Source organism: Falco punctatus, assembly GCF_963210335.1.
Source record: "Falco punctatus genome assembly, chromosome: 17".
NCBI lineage: Eukaryota > Metazoa > Chordata > Aves > Falconiformes > Falconidae > Falco > Falco punctatus.
Window position 1 is genome coordinate 6,879,512 of NC_137597.1, and position 18,872 is coordinate 6,898,383.

The window sequence follows — 18,872 nt, forward strand, 5'->3', positions numbered from 1 at the left end:
TAAATCTCTTGCATCAGAAAGCCAAGTTCCACATCCAAACAATTATCCTCTTTTAGCAAATGTTTGATCCATTAGGAATTAGGATGATAAATTGTCAGTTTAGACAGGTCGAAACACATCCATCTCGATTTGCCATTCTTTTGCCACAGAAGATAAATAATCATCAGTTACAGCACTTGCTACAAGCAAAGCTCCATGATTTGGAAGGCAAGGCGTTTAACACCAAGCCTGGAAAAAAGCAAGGCTTATAGCATACACATTTAGGAGCCTTGGCTCTTTCTGTTATTATTTACTGCTATTCAAATCTTCTCTCCCTTTCCTTCTGAGGAATTTTCATGGCTGCCATTAAATCTCTAAAACGTCTGCAAAAAAGAAAATTGAGAAATGAAAATAAAATCAAATAAAAATGAAGAAGTACCCTCTGCTCTGTGAGCAGATCCAGACTGTCAGCTATTGGCATGCATAAGGTGAGAATCCCTTGGGTTGGTTTCCCTACACCCCGTATAACCCGGAGGCCATTTATATGCAGAAGAAATACAGAACGGGTGTAAAACGCTGCACCTCACCCCGGCTGCTTTCTGTGCTCGCTGTGCAAGTACCAGAGCTGGTAGAAATTTGGACTTCAGCGACAGCAAGCAGCTTCACAGCTCAGAATTGAGCCCACCTCTGCAAATACCTACAGCAATGATTCAGTGCGGTACAAAACCAGCCCCTCCAGCCTCCCTAGGCTGCTTATTTTTTATACCAGTATTTGTTGCGTTACCCTGGCCTAGAAACAGAATAACGGAAAAATGGATCCAATTACTTTGGAAGCATGGAATAAAGAGGTTTTTTTAAATTTATTTTAGCCCTAGATACATATCCATAACAAAAATATAGATGCAGAATTATCAGAGGTCCTAAAGAAAATGAAGGCCATAGAAGCCACACACATTAACAATGTACAAAAATACAAGTATCACAATGTAAGAACTATTTTGAAGGTAAGAGGAACAAGCTAATAATTCACAGCCATTATTCTTTTATCATTGTTCAACTGAAGGTTGAGAAGATTTTAAAACTGCAATTATGAACAATAGATTTGCACTGAAATAAGCTTCTCTGCTGCATTTCTCACTCCTCTCCCCTCCTCCTCCTAAATAAAGAGGTGGAAGCAACAAAGAAAGCAACATCTTCAATACAACACAAAGATTTTTTTTTCCAAGAAATATCCATGCAATCAGATCTACCAGAAAGGTAAGAACACAGCCTGTCTGGGCATTTTTTAAAACCAAGCCAATTAAGTAATTTTCTTTGTGTCAGGTTGGTCAAGTACAAAAATTGGAGAAATTTACACACACACTATTTAGCTACAGTGACACATCTTCATATCTTTTTACTCCTTTTGGCCAAGTTCCAGCTGTTACTCCTTGCAGGCCACTCTTACCAGTAGTCTCATACAATTAGGAATAATAGAAAGGAAAAAACAAGAACTGGATCCAAGGAAGGATCAGCCAGGGCTGAACAGCCGGCCAGGCTCGGCACATGAGCCAGCGGGGAGAGGGCTCCCTGCACCTTGCAGAGTTCTTCCATCCCCCAGCCTCCATCCCCCAGATCAGCGGCAACTCTTCTGACCATGATTTACCCCCTCTTAAATATAGAAATTTAAAATCAATTTTCTAGTAAAGGTATCACAGGCAAGACACTACCCATTCTGGGTTTGTTTTTCTTTTCTGGTGCTTTCTTCCACCACTCTCCTAATAATCATGGATTAATGAACAATTACAAGGCTTCATTCTTACTACCATGTAATTCCAAGAAAAGAAGATCATCTTTCTGGAACATTATGCTTGAAAAACAAAGGAGAGCTTTGACTGTCAAGTCGCTGATGTTCCCTCTTCACTTAAAAGCTTTCCAATTTACTTACAAATTATAGTGTTTTTAATGCAAATTAAGCACTGGAGAACATTCTTTCCTTCCCCCAGATTAACAAGAACCAAATTGACCAAGAAAGCCAAACGTGGAATCTGGACGCAATGAATATTTAAAATAATGAGCCTGTTTAATTATTCTGATTGGTGAAGTATGAGGTTATTAAATGCCTCTGAACTGATGACAGGGTTTGAGCATATGGTTTTGCTTTCTGAACACAGAGAAAATGTTTTCTGATACTCTGTGTTCCAGTACTCTTTGCTGAATTAACTGCGGGGATGAAATACAGCTACACATGCCCGGAGACCTTGGGGAAATCTCTCTCACTTCAGAAGCAAATGCCACGGTGTGGAAGGCAGAGGCACTCGAGGAAACAGCGAACGAGAGCGCACGATCGACCAATTCCCACACAAGGTACCTGGCTCATTCTGCCTCTTAGGAAAACAAAGTTCATTCAGTTCTGCTTTTGCCCCACATCACCAGATTTACATCTGCCTGATAAGCTTACACATGCAGGAAAACCCTAAACCAGAGGGTCTTTAGTTGAAGATACAAAAAACTTGGTGTATTTTTCTTGTTGGATTCAGTAGAATGTATTTCCTATTAGTATTGTGCTAAACATACCCAGCTTTTTTGCTTTGAACTCTGCAAAACCTTTTTATTCATCAGGCTCCTAACGGCCCAAGAGCTCAACCAGCCAATTATGCCTTCTGTGCCAAAAGCTATTACATGGCACTTTCCCCCCAAGGTCCTGCATGGCAATTACAGACGAAAGCACACTCTGCAAAAGGAGAGCATAAACAGGGAGATGATGACATGCCCAGAGTCCCCAGACAAGTAGATAAAGTTATTTCCTTGCTTTAACATCAGGGTGAAGTTTTCCCTGCTCTGCTTTTATAGTATCCATCTGTACAACTCAACTTAGTTAAGATATTACAAGGTTGTTTTGGTTCCTCCCCCACGACAGTTTGGACCCTCCTCTTTTATTCTGGGATTTAAATTCCAGAAAGTTTGTGTTTGTTTACAAATATTCTCAAGTTCGGAGGTGCCTGACAGAGGGAGGGAAAAAAGTGAACAAACTTCTACTGGAGGTCCATGAATTTTTCAAGGTATTGAGCACCTGCTGCTTCTCAATTTCATGGACCTTTGGGTTGGTGCTCTCCACTTCCCAAGTCATCCATATAGGAAACTTAATTACTCTGATATAACAAGCATGCTTTGCACAGAACAGATCTGAAGCTCATAACCCACCGGCTCTCCCCAGGATCATTTCCCCACCTGGCTCCGGCAGGCAGCTGTGTCAGGGCAGCACAGTGCCCATCAGGAGGTTACATGGGTGAAACAAGTTCATATCCCCGTGGCAGCTCATTCACACCTCCCGACTCTCACTGCCATCTGCTCTTCCCTGAACCTATTTTTGGCTTTAACTAGAGATTCTGGAACTTCTGGAGACTTTGCCCTTTGACTGGAGGGCAAAGAAGTGAATGAGCACATCTGGTCCACACCTCCCAGCTTGGTATCTTGTACTTTAAACGTCCCTAATTCCTAGCGACTCTCAGCACAGGGTGACTGCCTCTGCCCTTTAACATGCACCGAGGAAGGTCAGAACCCAATGAAGAAATTCACTGTTCTCAGGCATTTTAGCACGGATTCCCTTTCTTCCGGTTTTCTGTGTTTTGGCTTAGTCCGTATGCACCCCACTCCCATCTGCCATCCCACCTCTCGCACCGCATCAACTGCTTCTGCTCCCTCAAGGAGAAAGCTGGAAGCAGCAAAACACCAACCACTGATAATTACATCATCGACATCTTTCCTTGAGCTAGCACGAAAGAGCAGTTGGGGAGTCATCCAAATTTAAACTCCCCTTTACTCTTCCATTTCCTCCTGGCTTCTTGCACTGTAACACAATTGCATACCATGTGAAGAATGGTTTATCCCTGCACCCAAGACAGGTGCTCTGAAATGGTCCAGGCGAACACAACCAAGAACAGAGACCAGGTATTGCCACATGGGCTCAGAAGGACAAGACTAGAAACAGCTTCAGCTGTTGAGCTCATTTCACCATTATTTTGGCAAGGTGTTTTTTGTTGGTTTAAATATTTGCAATTAATGCCTAATTCAGAATGCTTTAAAGAAGTCAGGTGCCTAAGGGTAGGAGCCTAGCCCTTTCCCAGAAACCAAGGCACTTGGCTGCTGTGCTGGTAGTGCCACAATGCTCCCCAGCACGGGCAGAGCCAGCTGCCTCGAGTGGCTACAGACACCCAAAGCCAGGTCTGATGTAGTCACACACCACTCTGCCGGCAAAGCGCATGCTCATGCAGTTCCCACTGAGCTTTCCCACTGCTAGTGGGGCTGGCAATTTTCCCCACTCAAAAAAAAATTCAAGCTTCTACCTACATGAGCTACTGAACAAAAAAATAAAACCACCACAAAACCCACAAAAGCCAACTAAGCAAACAAAAAGAAGATAAAAGCAGTTTGCTTTAAGGCAGCAGCTTTTCTGAAAGCCCACAGTAAATCTTTAAGATTATCAATAATGAACACATTCAATGTCTTTTTCCGTCTTCTTTTAAATCACTTCTTCCAGTGGAAAGAAATCAGTCCGGGGGGTTGTTCATATGCGAGCTGCATTTATTATCAAGGGACTGAGACTGCTAGAGATGGAGAGAAGCAAAATGAGCCTCAACAAGGCTTGGGGAAAAAAAAAAAGCACACTGCCACTTTATAGTCCTTCCTCCACCTATTTGTCACAGCACCCCAGTAATGAGCACTGGAATGCATCTCTCTCTAATGACACTCACAGTGGTAGATGTTTTCCCAAATTTAGTCAAGTGACAATACAAAGTCTTTAATATGCAAAGGAGCCCTTTGTGTAACTCACCAGAACTTTGGTGTCTTGTCATGCCTTACAGAAATTTCAGGAGAAACAAATTGCAATAATCATAGGAGTGAACAAGTCAGAAGGAACGTGTCATGGCAATAACAAAATCTTCTGTTGATTTTCATGTATGTGTAGACATACATTAAATAAAACTAAATGTAGTTCCGTGAATTTCTTGTAAATCACAATAATTCAGCCCTATGGAGACCACATACGTATCACATACCCAGACAGCAGTAAATGCAGTTGTCACTTAGTCACTCCCCAGCTCTCACCTGCCTCAAATAAAAGTATTGTGCCTTAAGCTCCATCTTATATTCCTGTCACATTAATATTTTCCTTAGCTACCGAGGCAGTACGAAAACCACAGCTCACGCTCTTCGCATATGTCAGATATTAGCGCATTTCGAAACCAAAAGGACTTTTCTGCAGGACTGTTTCCAAGCCACAGCAGAAGTGGTGCTGCCAACCCTCACGCTGCATAAAGCACAAGCTGGGCCTCAAAATGATGAAATGGGCTTTGAAGTCACAGATTTGAAAGATAAAACAAATCTGCTGTCTAATTTTTTTTTTTTTTTTTTTGCTTCTAAACTGCTACCTGTGCTCCCTATTTTCTCAGCCCACTGCGTACCAGTGACAAAAGTGCAGCACCAACTGGTGTCAGCAAGTTGTGGTATGTGAAACTCCACAGAAAGATGAACCCTCACAGGCACATCGAACACTAAACAGAGGTGTAAGACAGCGGGGACGCTCCTGTATGAGCACACAGTGCCGTGCTTGGTCACCTCCTGGCCCCACGAGCACCCAGGAAAGCCATCTTCAGCACAGGGACCAAGCCACCCTGCCAGCAAGGCGGCGAGGAGAGGGTTAACCCCTGCAAGGGGGTGTCTTGCTGCCTGCCTAAAATAATCAGGGAGGCGAAGTCAGCTGAGGAGCAGCAGCACTTCCAGGCACCAGGTTTTAAGCCCCACATTTCCAGCCCCACTGGGGACACTGCCTCGCACCACCACGGCTGGGGTATCTCACCCTGGCCACCCCTCACTGGCACAGGGGGCCGTGACACCAGCGAGCAAACCCACACCGGAGACGGGTCCTGATATTCAAATAAATGCAGTTGATGCCATTTGCCTACCAGCACACTTGAATCCATTTTTGGTCATCACATGCAATATTAATGCAACTTCCCACCGATCTTGCTCCTAGCATTCCCAACCCACCTATAGCAAGATGCAGTAGTTCCCCTTTTTCTTAAATGGAGAGGAAATAAAACAAAATGACACTCTCCTTCTAGCCTCTAATCATTATGTTAGAAAATCCTTCTGGCTAAAACACATTAAAAGAATGCGTCATTTTCTCCTGATAATTTTTTAATTGATCACATCTACAACATAGATGGAGCTGCTTGGCTAGCAAGGGTCCACATCAAACAGTGTCCTATTTGTCTGTGATTTCCCTAGGGCATCTTTTAAACCATTAAAATTTACAAACAACTTGATTTCTTATTAACACAGTTCCTTAATTGCTTCCATGGGAAAAAAAAAAAAAAAGTCAAGTTATTTGCATCTTCTTTCTTAAGGCTCCAGGGCTTTAGTGCAAACATTTAAGGATAAGCTCTTACATGAAGCACAAGCAGTTCTGCTCCAGACCCAGTCCAGGCTCAGTTTTGGTGCCGTGCTGCATCTCTCCTGGCTTGCTCCGATTCTTACACATCCCTCGAGGCAACTGATGCATTTGACAAATAAAGGGATAGTTCTCGGGCACGTTCTGGGATAACGTGTTATTGGCAGCTTATATCAAGCCAGCTTTCTTGTCCCCCACATTCACCAAAAAATTCAAATAAGGGCAGCACCAGAGACCTCCACCTCTGGAATTGAATACCTGGCAGTAGTGTTACAGGAGATGGCCTGCCCCATTCTCACCTACAAAAAAAACCCACAAAAACCCCACTGTATTCACAAACATTCAGCATGGATCTCTCCAGCACAGTATATTACGGAGTGCTTACGGGCAAGCAGATTCTTATTCCAGCTGAGTACCTCACTGTTTTAATGTGTTAATCAAATCTCCGTGGTTCAGGACTGAAGTCCCTGCATTCATCATCAATTTGAAATGAACCTGTTATTTAGGTTCAGAAAATTACTCACTAAACACAATCAAGCGTTACTTTTCTGAAGTCTTTGTAACAAGAGTGTGTTCATTGTGAAGAGCCCGACAGCAGATCTCCCTTGGGCTGATCCTCCCGCATCCTCCCAGGTGCGGGGCAGCAGAGTGGGCAAGCATCTTAAGAGCCACTGGTAAGATATTTATCTCACTTCAATTTAGCCCTTCACCTGGAGAGCATGTCTGAAGCCAACACTCCAGCCAGGCAATTAGACCAATTCCAGCATTTTCTGTGTGCCAGAGGCTCCTTCAAACCCCTGCAAGCCTGCTGCTCTGCACTGCGCTGCCACACAACTGAACCTGGGGGGGTCCCTTACTCATCTTTTTCCTGACAGGGAGCTTAAAGGGGGCTATATGAGAACAGAAAACACATTGCCAACCATGAAAAAAGAAAAAAAAAACAAAAACTACTTTCCCATGAGGCTTCTGACGACTGTCAGAGGCCAAGAAGTACGTTACCTTAATGCACCGGACAGACACTTTGTCATTGGCACCAGGGAAAGGCAGCAGCAAGAGACCCACCCAGCGCCTGCCACGGGAGGATGCTCAGGCTGCCCCTGCTCCCTCCTTGCCCCAGACCCAAGCTCCCCATGGACTTCCAAGCAGTTTAAACTTCTGCTGAAAGTTTTTCAATAGCAAACAGCGTTTCTGTAACAAATGTTTGTTGAGTGTTGCATTTTGAGATTTTTTTTTCATGTACACATAGCTATTTATCTGAGAAATACTCCAGCAGGGTTTTGGGATCCATCAGCTGCCTGTGGGAACACATTTAAAGGCAGTACCTACATCTGAAATGTAAATCCCCAACTCCTCCCACACATTTTCCAAGGAGACCAAGCACTGCTCTAATTGATGGACTCCGTGTGCTCTCGCAGTCAAGAACTCACAGCAAATGGCACGTAATTTACCATAAGCTGATACATTTCACAAACACACTTTAGATTTAAAGACTAAAATATAAATCCCAGTGCTATATTGAAACTGGATATCACCTAGAAGTCAGGAGTCTGTTTCTTGGCTTTAAATATCACTGGGAAATACAAAAGGATCCTTTTAGTTAATACTAATTATTATTTGGTCTATCATTAACAGCAACTGCACACAGTTTGATAAATGGGTTGAGAAGAAGCTTTGGGGTTTGGGGTTTTTTTTTTTCATTGCCGATTCCGTGACTAGTTGCCAAACTGCTCTTATTACTGATAATTAGATCCTGTTAGTCTAGCATCTGCTTCTGCTCCAGCACCAAGTGCGTGCCTGAGGGGGGTCTCTACCTAGGACAGGAGGGGTACCTGAGCAGACTTCCCAAAAATTTGAGTGGGCAAGAACTGCTGCCCACAAAGGCAGAGAGGGAAAGATGTTCTTTGCCTCCTTGGTCTGAACCAATTTTAATACAATGACCTCTGCAGAACACCAAACTGCTTATCTTCTTTCCAACATATACAATAACACATACGCAGCAAAATGATTGGCAATATTTATGTTTCCTGACGACAAACATAGAATGGCTTAAGGTATGGTTTTTCCATTTAGGACACGTCCATTCACGTCCATCAGAGTAAGACAAAGAAAGCTGGGGCACAGAGAACCCATTAGAGGAACCTTTCTCAAAATTCCTATCAGTTGATTCATACTTTTGCAAAATAAAAGACTGCTGATGCCTCCTCAGGGTGTAAAAAATATTTATAAAATACCCTTTACACACAGGCATTACGAGCAAATTGCATATTTATTTTCATATGTAAAATTGATACAATTTCTGAAAATTTAAAACATTCATTTAATGAGAAGTCAGTTTTGCAGTTCCTTTGTTCTAGCAGACAATGGTAAACAATGTTCCAGTGACCTCCAGTGGGGACCAGGGGAAAATACAGCCATCCCCTGCTCGGTGGAGCAGAGCTCTTTCCGTTTGCATAACGAGCAGCGGCAGTTTGGGCTGGGATGCTCCTGCAGAGGCTGCCGGGTTTCACCGCCTGATGGACAGGCGGGCCAGGTGGCCCGAGGCATCCTCCGTGGCATTTTCATCCAAAGTCCAAACTAGCCTTCGCATCCCTCCAGGGGGTAGGGAAGTCAGGTGAAAGTCTTCCCTGTTCCAATAACAGTAAAGGTGGGGGCGTGGGGGGGGGGAATTCTCACAGAGACCTTGCTGGTCTCCAAGCCTGGGTTCGTGTTTTCATGTCCCATGAAAAACACAAGAAGTCAACACGAGCCAACACACATGGCAAGCACACAGAACAACCAAATGCTTGATGTCAGGAGAAAAACAGCATTAACGCTCTTGAGCTGAAAGGGGTTAATTTACTGAAAATAGGGTACCTCATTTGTAAATAAGTTCATTGTGCTCCAAGTTCAGAATTAAACCCGTGCACGCTGATATGGCATCTTCAGTTGTTTTACCCTAAACTTAGTATGTCAAGAAACACAAGCCATGAGAGGTCTACAGGGCACGCTAACCTCTTGAATCTCTCCAGTGGGGGTCGGTTATCTCTGCCAGAGTAACGGAACACGTGTGGTCTGCAGAGCAAAGACCACCTCTACCAGCAGCTGCTGTTGGAGAGCTGTGCCACATCTTGCACAAAGCAGCCTGATCCCAATGAAAACAAAAACGCTGCACAGTGGTTCACCCACTCCTCTGTTGGCACAAGTCAAGGTCTCTTACATCAGTCTCGTTAGCTGGTTATCTTACTAATGACTTCTGGAGGCTGGCGCCAACTGAAACACTTTCGGTCTAAGATTAATCCCCTCCCTTTCTTCTGTTAGTGGGAGCCAGGGAAGAAAATGACTAAGGTAATTTTTAAAGCAGAGGTCCTTCTTATCACCATCTGGCCCTGATGAATATGGGAAGCGCTCTGTTGATATGTTAATAAATCCACTATTACAAGGTGGAACAGATAGCAGGAAGAATGCATCCGTCATCACCAGAAAAGCTTCTGCTAAACTCCAAGGAATGACCTTCAAATTAAAAAGAAGGGCAAAACCTGTGGCATATAACACACCTTCTGGCCCCTATGAGGAGCCATTTGGAAGGTCAACAGGGTGAAAGATTAGAAACTTTCTCCTGATCTCACTTTTCCATAACCACCATCCAGGCCCAAGACCTACAGCTATGTTTACCTACAAGTGGATGGCCTGGGCCACCATTCCTTTTAACGCACCTATATAAACATACCACATCTTCTGCAGCTTGTTCTTGGAGAGACAAAACACGTCACTTGTGCTCCCTCAGATGGGCTCCAAGAGTCACACACCCCCGCCAGGACCTGCAGCATCTGATATTCTAAGCCCTCTCTCAAAGCAGAGCAGCACACCCAGAAGACTCTTCTCCCAGACTTTGCTCCCAGGAGGATTCACCTCACGTCATTTCTTCCTGATAGCACAAGAAAAATAATTGTGCATTTTGCCCGTTTCTTTGTATAATGAAAGAACTAACATTTCCATAAGAAATCATTTAATGTCACAAAACATCATTCCTCATTGAAATGAAACTTCACAGAAGGGTAATTCTTCATTATGGAAAAAACACCAACACTAGCACAGGGTCTCTATTTGCTACTGTCTGCACAATATTAATGTAGAAAATAATATATTGGCTTGAATCAATACTTCCCTGACTTCTCCATCCATCAGCCCCCCCCTTCATTTGATAAAAGTCCTTCCATGTCACGTTCTCCCAGACTGATGAGATCACAGGGCCTCTTTCCAGCATGAGTGATGGTGTGTAGATGTATAATTGCCCAATAAATCACACCCTCCAGATCAAAGATCTGAGATCCTCTAAGTGCCAAGGAGACACACCAAACATCATAAAATACAATAAGTTAATTAATTACAGCAAGATTTTCACCACCTTTAGACAGGTTGAGTATTACTTGTCACATACAGATATCCTGAAAGATTCAGCCAAAACCACCTTACTGCAAATCGGGGCCTGAAAGTACAAACATTTCAGGGTAAGGACTGTGGAAGCAGTGTGGGCTTAAGGCTCCTACACCACAGAATCTTAAGGGCTACAAATAAGACTGAAGCATCTCTTATTCCATGCCCACACAGTGACTGCTGTAGGACTACGAGCGGGGCTTCTGGCTGTTACAGGGGACTGACTGCATCTCAAGAATTTCATGACATAATCTGTAAGAAGAGATTGGACAAGGCCAGAGAGAACAGGTTTGCGAAAGGTACATCTTGTCCAGTATCCAATTTCCATTAATTGCCACAAACACCCGCTGGAGTGACCCTTTCCCCAGTGTAAGCGCCCTGGCCCACAGCCCTGCAGCAAGCTGGGCTCCTGAGGTGCCTGTTCCCTGGTGTTGAGCCTCACACACAAGCTGCTCAGCATCCCAGCACTACAGAAACAGCCATTCCCGTTTGCCACGGTGCTGGAGAAGATGCGTTCCTGGCTGCTGCGTACCGAGCCTCAGGCAGGTGCTGCAGGCAGCGGTCACATTGCTCAGGTCACAGGAATAGGTGCCGATAAGACACATGCCATGTGCTGGTGCCCCACAAAAGCTTCCCAGCAGCAAGGCTGTTTGCAAAACACAAATTGAAAGATCATATTTCATAGCCACAAGGCATAGGCATTATTTCAACTATTTCTGATAGAATTTGATACCACCAAAGCTTGAAGGAATTAAGACCTTCCTGGCAGCTCCCACCCCAGCCAAAGCTCAAGCCACACGTCTCCCCGTGCTCCAGCTCAGACTCCACCAACAAGCACCTTCACCTCAGCAAGCGAAGCCACAGCCTGCAAACTTGAGCTCAGGAAAAACAGTAACGCCCAGAACCCTCTGTTTTACAGGCAACTAATTCCACCACCTTTAATCCTTTCTGTCAGCCCTGTACAATCAGGTATTAACATCTCCGTAACCTCTTGTACTGATTAAGATAGCAGATCTTTGGTATTCGTCTCTACACTGCCTTCAAAGCCGAGCACTGGCAGATTGCTGAAGTGCTTGTGCATTTCAGTGAGTGGCCCTTGTAAAACAGAAATTGTAATAAACACACACCAGAAAGCTTTAATAAAAGCATGTAGTCATTATTATCCAGTAGTGACTGGAATTAAAAAAAAAAAAACAACTGAGCTAAGCTTTGGAAATTAACAGGTGGGAAACGTGGTGCTATGGAAAGTCACCACTGTTCCCAAATGCTCTGCAGGCACTTATTAGAGACCTGGACATGCTGTTCAGGATCTGTCCTTTCTGCAAAGTCACATTTAAACAGCCCCAGACCTTTTGCTTCTCTAAAGCATTCATCATATTACAAACAACCATAAAAAGCAGCAATAGCATCCAGTAAACTCCAAACAGCGAGGCCAAAGCAGCGCAAGGTAGTAAACACGTGGGCAGGGACTCTGCCTTCTAAAAATCACTTCAGCAAGGAGAACTACCCCAAACATGCAGACACAGCCCCAACATTTCAGCCTGTAGCTTATTCCTTAGCAGCAGTGAGAGATTTCACCACCACCAGAAGACGGCCGGCTCAGCACCCCCTTGCCCGCACACCTGGAGGGAGCTGCCAGCTTTTGCATTCAGGTGACACGAACGAGGTCAGGAAGGTTTGACCCAACTGCAGATGAGGTTTGGGCTTAAGGCACAGCCCAGGATACAGGATTGAATAAAGTTTAAATCCTTAAAAGCTGCTTAAGACTTAGCATCGCTATTTTTCGCTTGCCTGTACTCGGACCCACACTGGGAGACTAAGCACTTTCTGAACTTGCAGTTTGAGACACCACAGAGCTAGAGGGAAAGGGAACTACAAGAAGATGCTTTCTATACAAGTATCACCAGCTCTGCACAGGCAGCATGGGATGCAGACAGGATATAGCTCATACAAGAAGAAACATTTGCAAAGAGACAAAAAAAAAAAACCCAACCAAGAAGTGGGTAAAACTGGTAGGAACTGGAACAACTCAGAGTATCACTGAACAAAGAGAAACCTCATTGCTTTACAGTTTCTTTGGTTACATAAAACAGGTTTGGTGAAGAGGTCCCTGTCTCATAGCCCCAAGAACAAGCACAAAAGGAAAGTTCCCAACTTCATCCCTTCTCCAGCTTTAAAAGGAAAGGTTAGTAAACGTGAAAAACATGATTTAGAGAAAAACAACCTTCTCCTCCCCCATTACCTCACACCAACAAAAAGATCAGAGCAAATTTCTTCCCTAACCATATTGTACCTAAGTTGTGTAGCAACCACACTCAGAGATCACAAAAACCCAAGAAGGAAAAAGAAAGTAAAAACACCAAATACCTTTTCTTACCCAACTTCTCCAATCTTGCAAGGCCCTGAACTTCCATCTCTCTCTCGCTGCCCTCCTACAGTCCTTGCTAAATAGAGTTTGCTGCACATGTCACTCATGGAGCCTCAGCATTTCAATGCGATTCACCTTTCTCCAATGATTTTACATCTCCTTCACCTGCTGGGTCCCAGCCAGGCCAGCCCTGCCCCAGCACAGCTGATTTCAATAGAACTCATCTGGCCACAGAGGTCATGTCTTTGTACCTGCTGTCCCTGCTCTGCCCTCAGCAGAGATGCAGGATGAAAAAAAAAAAAAAACAACTCAAAACAAAAAAAACCTGACTTAAACCCCAAAATCCTTGGGGGAGTCAAAAAAAAAAAAAATCATTCCATTGGAAATTTCATTACTTTTCTAAACATCTTTACTAGATTTCATGTCATGCTAGTCTCTTCTAACTTAACAGCATACTTGGCCAACTTAACCTTTGAAAAGGTTTTTTTTATTGATCGAGTGTTACACAGACATTTACATTACTTGGAGGGAGGAAGAGGCAGGGAAGAAAATTAAATTACTTTGCTTAGTGATCTTAATTATGTGAAATAATTACCTTCAGTCAATTCTCAAACAAGAAATCTCTAGAGAATGGTGTATTTTGGTTTGGATAAAGGAAAAGGAATTGAGTCCAAAGGAATAAATTTTGTAACTTATTTAGGTATACATAATTAACCATCTGAGTGAGGAATCCAATCAAAGCTTCTCCATTACACTTAATTATTAAAAGCCATTTAGGGGGAGAAAACCAAAAGGAGGGGTCTAAAAGAGCTCTCTGCAACTCAAAGGATCATTTTAGCAAACAACTAAACAAATGGGTGAGAGGAGACCAGCAGTAAAATATCTTCAATAAAAGCAATTCATTTTCTAGCCAGGCCCCGAGAGAGAGACATGGTAACTCTGGTATTTTGTATACACCTTTATGCTGGAATGAGCACAAAGATTTTTAGGCTCCCCAGAAACGGGCAGAGCTTCATTAAGGCCTTTTCAGTAGAAGGCAAGGGAGATTCTTTGTTCTCTGTGCAGCAGCAGCTGACAGCTTGCAGAAACGTTGGCCGATTAAAAGAAATGATCCCTGTGACATTCATTACAGAAAGCATTAAAAAGTCCTCCAAAGAGTTTTTGCGTGGATTTGTGCATCCATATGCGTACCTCCCAGCCCGGAGAGCAAGAAAGCAAGTCCTGCTGCGGAATGCTCGTGGTGATGAGCGAGAACAGGACTTGGCTTTGTTTGTTTGGCCAAAACACGAGGGGCAGAGGCGGCAGCTGGGGTGGTTGGCCTCTCTGCAGAGCCAAGAGCAGGGAAGCAGGTGCCAGGGGCTGGCAGAGGTGCTGCGTTTTGCCCCACCTGAGCAGAGCCTTGCTCCCAGCAGTGTGCCTTTTTCCTCACTCCACTTTAGCTTTTCACAAATTCATAAGGCAGAGGACAATATTACTTTATTTATATGTGAATATATTTCGCAGGAGTAACCCCTTCCAAACACATAATAGGCTCCAGCACAGTGGGATGCTCTAATTTTGATGCAAAAATTCTGTCTGCATCCCTGTGTCTCGCTGCCCCATCACCTCTCTCCACCCCGCAGGAAGGGGCTGCGTTGGGGTAGCATGGGGGGCTGGGATGGAGCCGCGGCTCCCGGCTGCTGCCCACAGAAACGGTTTTAATCCAGGGGGTTTATTAGATTAGCAAGGCCAACGGGCCGGTCCACTGCCAACACACCTGATGTCTCATACAAAAAAATGACACTAGAAGGTTCAAAAGTCTGAAAAGCACAGAGGAATGATATATTTATCTTACTTCCTTTATTTTCCTCCTAAATTGCAAGGAAGTTTGTGGTGTTTACAGCTGCCCTTATGTAGACAAAAGCAACGAGAAGTTTTGTATAGAACTGTTGCTTTCCCAGGAAAAAAGTGTATGCACAGGATCATGCAAACAGGGGTGACATGCCTGTCCTAAGGCTATTTGATGCATTTCTATCTTTTGTCAGATTTGTGGAGAGCTAAGACTGAAGACGACCTTACACGCTCATCCAGCCCTTGCTGAGGTGACATTAATCTCTGCTGTTTTCCTTCCTGTAAAAATAAATTAATACCTGCCTGCTCAGCATGCCAGTTAACAGTCATAACATACTCCAGGTCCCCTAGATGGAGTAAAACATTGGGTTTATGCAGCCAGGATAATTCCTTGTCACAGGTAGCTTCTCTCCTGAATTTCCTTGCGCAGAGAAGTTCAGCCCAGCTCGTTAGCCCCCAGGGTAATTCAAGGGCTTAAAAGCAGGATACTGGTAAGGGTTCAAGCAAAGCAAACAAACTGCTAAAAATAAATTGGCACCCCATCTGTTGCCAGGCAGGAAATTTAGTTTCAACAGTGAAGGGATGGGATGAAAGGCTGTAATAAACACCTTGAAATGGATATCTGAGAAATTCTGTAGCCTTGGGAAAATGGTCTGATTTTTTTCTTCCTTCTCTTGCACAAAAAGTTTTTTAATTTATTTTTCCTAAGGGAGAGAAGTAAGCGTAGACTTCTGCAGTATGGGGAGAGAAGCAAGCAAATACCAAGCCTCAAAGATTAAAAATGTTCAAACAAACTTTTGCTAATAAACATGATTTTGTTGACAGAATGTGAGGCACGGGGGTGGGGGGTGTTACATGACCACGGTGCCAGCCCAGCCTGTGGGACTGTACCTGTGACATAGTGACAAACCTCCAGCTCTGCTGCTGCAGGGGACCTGCTAGAAGAAAAAGCGACCTCCTACTGCAATGGCTCCCACCCCGAAGAGGATGGATCCCCGCTGGAGGATCAGGCTGATACAGATTTAAACCAGCCCAGTGGGCCCGCATTAAACTGGCATGGTTAGAGCGGGCGGTAAGGAAGGGCTCATCATTGCCCAGCAGATGTGTTACCCTTGAACAACAGCTGGATAATGGATGACGTATAAAGAACTCCAGTAGATAACAGAAACCAAATAACAAAGACTGCTAAGGTATGCAAAGATAAACAAGAACTTTAGGTAACTGCCCAAGAAGGCAAAAAGTACATCTTGAAGAGGCGCCAGAGGGAGGAGATTCTGAGATTTCAGAAACCTTACGTATATGCATAACATTTTATAATAAATACCCGTTTGCTTGTTGAAACGGGGTGCAAGTTAGGAGGAGTGATCCCCCCTGCACTGCAATAAACGTACCTACTTTGTAACTCTCCTCGTTGTAGAGTTGGCTTCCACGTTGCCTGCTCCCAGCGAGCCATACGCCAGCACTGGGTTGAAATCCCATTCCCATAGCATCCTGCAAAACTCTCCCATATTCTGCTGTCTCCCAACAGCAAAAGCCGTTCTGTGGCAAAACCTTTGCTCAAGGTGACGTGCAGAATTAGACTCTATAACTCGAAAGTTATAAAGTAGGTATGTTTATTGCACGCAGATGCACGGGGGATCGCTCCTCCACAAGCGTGCATACCCGAAGTGACGAACCATCTCACATTTATACAATAAAACAAATGAATATTCAATTAATGCCTAAACATATTCGTTACCTAAACCCAGCTTCGTATGTTAATTAGCTTATCAGTCCTTTGCCTGGAATGTGGTGGTCTTGCAGGTTTGTAGGTGATTCATGTCCTTGTGACCATCCGATCTTCTCCAGCAAGGAGACTTAGCACTCCCTCCCTCTAGATAGCATTTGAATGTCTCTCATCCTTTTCTCATTCTCTTTTAAATAGCCCCTTTGTTAGAGGAAGAGGGGCAGGCGTCTCCCCGTCTCCCCTTTGTTAGAGGAAGAGGGGCAGGCGTCTTCTCAAAACTGTAGTTGTCTCCTCAGAGCTGTGCGCCTATGTGACCAGACACTGCACCCATGACTAGTCACCATATCCACATTCCTGAGCAGACATATACGATCACAGTCGGTGTCCATCGTCCCCATTTCACACTATTTCTCCATTTCAAAGGAGTAAACATTTTGCAACTCAACAGCATGCGTATGGCCGCCTTTTTTTTTTTTTTTTGTACAGTAAAACGTACGGTCCCTGTGAAAGTCCATTCCCATGGGAAGAGGCAGAGAGCAGTAGCACCCTGTGCTATGCTTCTGATAAAAGGTACCCAGAGAGGTCTGTAGAGAATCATCGCTGTCTGCTAAAGGTGCATCCAAAACACATTAAAAAGACAATGGAGAGGAAAGAGCAGCAATTAAAGGTCATCTAAAGCAAACGGTGTCATCCTGCCAACAGCAGGGTCAAGGGCAGCTGCTCAACTGGATCGAAATGCTGGTAAAAACCACAGACCCTGTGTCCCGCTGGTGCACCCCAGTGCTGGTAAAATCGGTCACTCACACTTAAAAAATCAAATATGAAGTGTTTTGTGCTGACAAGAGCATAAAGTAAAAACATGATGAATAAATATTTATCCTACTAGTGAGATGCCTGGACATACCATTTTGGGATGTCTCTGCAAATTCATTAGTAAGTTCTAGAAACTGCCGTCCTTTTGGCAAGTGTCCCTCTTGTTCTCTGAGGAACTGGCATCCGCATCCTCCAGGATACTCACCGTTTGGCTCCTTGCGCTGGCAGCAATCTGCACTAATATATCATACGTGATTGGATATATTTTTTTAAGCAGAGTAGGAAGGCAATAGAAGACAGTAAGGAGAAAATGCTTTGTTAGGAAGTATCTGGTAGAGTCGTCTTCACTGTTCATCTGCTTCTCGATTAATTATCTGCAGAAAATATTAACATCAATTCAGTGAAACACCATGTGAGAATGATTTAAAGTCTGCATTTACATCTACAGAGGCCTCTCTGTTGCAGAAGGACCACCTTTTCCAAAGAAGCCCGATTTTCCTGGCTCTGAATCCCATACCTCCTTCCAGCTCCCACCCTGTCTGTCCTTTCGCCTCGCTTTCCAAATCTGGTTTTACACTGTAACTGAAGAGAAGGCAGCACTGCCTTGTGTGCCCACATGCACACAAGAAATAAAAAATATGATGCCGTAACCATGAAGTTTTCATATTAAATCCACCTTCACCTTGTGTGGTGGTGTGCTATCACCATCTTGTACTTCAAACTCTTTCTGTGATTTCCCCCCATCTCCTTAAGAGATGCTTAGAGCTTTAGTTGCAATTTGAGCTGTGACATTATCATGAACCAGAAGCTTGAAATGAAACAACATGTAAAACAATAAGGGTCACAGCCCAGAAACCTGTTTACCAAGCAAAACCAAATCAACTGTGTAAACTCAGGTGAACCTCCCAGACCAAGGTCACTGGAGCTCAAACCATACAGACTGGTTTAAGCAGAAGAAAAAAAAAAAAAAAAAAAGTAAGTTCTAAGTCCTCTCTGTGCTGTCTAGAGCTGTTTGTGAGCATACGGGCAGTGGTAAGCAGGACGTGCATCTCCCCACAGCGCGCTGGTGCTCTGCATGCCAGCACGGGAGCCCCGAGCAGCATCTCACATAGAAATTACACTTTAATTCCGCATTTTGCTCCTTCTAAGGTGGCCTCAAGGCAGTTTCTCTTTTACATCTTGCATGTTGGTAAGGATGCTCAGAATACTCTGCGTTCCTTTCTGCCAATGCCAATGTGAAAACGGACACCTGACAGCTATTTCTAGTTCTTTGCAATATAAATAATGAATGGTTTCATACCGGGAGGAAT

General features: G+C 44.1%; 1 protein-coding gene across 1 annotated transcript in view; it reads right to left on the reverse strand.

Moving 5' to 3' along the window:
• Window positions 1-17,888, reverse strand: part of PLXNA2 (plexin A2) — a 509,765-nt gene extending 491,877 nt beyond the window's left edge. Inside the window, exon 1 of the mRNA XM_080367686.1 lies at window positions 17,768-17,888. The gene's annotated coding sequence lies outside the window, so the exon portion shown is untranslated. The remainder of the gene's footprint in view (window positions 1-17,767) is intronic.
• Between the last annotated feature and the right edge of the window lie 984 nt (window positions 17,889-18,872).